Genomic DNA, 787 nt, shown 5'->3' on the forward strand with positions numbered 1-787 from the left:
CTCATGCACAGAATTCCTAACAGCGCTATCAAAAGTTAGTTTTATGTTTACTGTAATGAGATATCGTTTTCCCTATTCCTATTATGACTTCTACAGGATATTCTGTATGTTAAGACACAGTCTGGGGCTAGGAAACAGAGTACCCAGGCCCTGAGAGGCTTAAACCTGGTGGTGGTTCTCATTAATGAGATTGTGTTTGTGGTTTTCTAGACATTAAGAATAAGGGGGACTCTGTGGAGAACCTCATAGTGGATATCAGAAAGGATAGTTTGGTATTGTAAATGGATAACCCACGAAATCTATTTCTGGACCCATCTGTGTTGGACGGTAAGCTTAGCTACATTTCAGAGGTTAACAATACTGCTAAACTAAGCCAAGGGATGTTTGGCTTAAAAAAAAAAAAAAAAGAAAGAAAGCAAGAAAGCATGTGCTTCAGCAAGCACATGTACGAAAACTGGAACGATACAGAGAAGATTAGTGTGGCCCCTGCATGAGGATGATGTGCAAATTCATGAAGTGTCCATATTTTTCTATAGCCAATAATACTGTACTGACATATGGTGACTGATGATAACTGCACGTATCACGGTGAACACTGGGTGATGTGCAGAATTGTGAAATCACTATGGTCTACACTTGTAACTAATATAACATTGTATGTCAACTATACTTCAATTAAAAAAATGAAAATAAATACAGGGAAGAGGAAATATTTCTTACAAGTTAATGATCATCGAGACCTAATGGAATGTATAAATGTGCTTACAAATGCTAAGAAAACCATAGT

General features: G+C 37.1%; 1 non-coding gene across 1 annotated transcript; it reads left to right on the forward strand.

The window, feature by feature from the left end:
* The first annotated feature begins 427 nt into the window (after positions 1 to 427).
* On the forward strand, positions 428 to 531 carry LOC131489460 (U6 spliceosomal RNA). Its single transcript, XR_009250569.1, has one exon. It is a non-coding gene; the product is annotated as a U6 spliceosomal RNA (small nuclear RNA).
* Positions 532 to 787: the final 256 nt, after the last annotated feature.

The sequence above is a fragment of the Neofelis nebulosa genome, chromosome 1, assembly GCF_028018385.1.
Source record: "Neofelis nebulosa isolate mNeoNeb1 chromosome 1, mNeoNeb1.pri, whole genome shotgun sequence".
Lineage (NCBI taxonomy): Eukaryota > Metazoa > Chordata > Mammalia > Carnivora > Felidae > Neofelis > Neofelis nebulosa.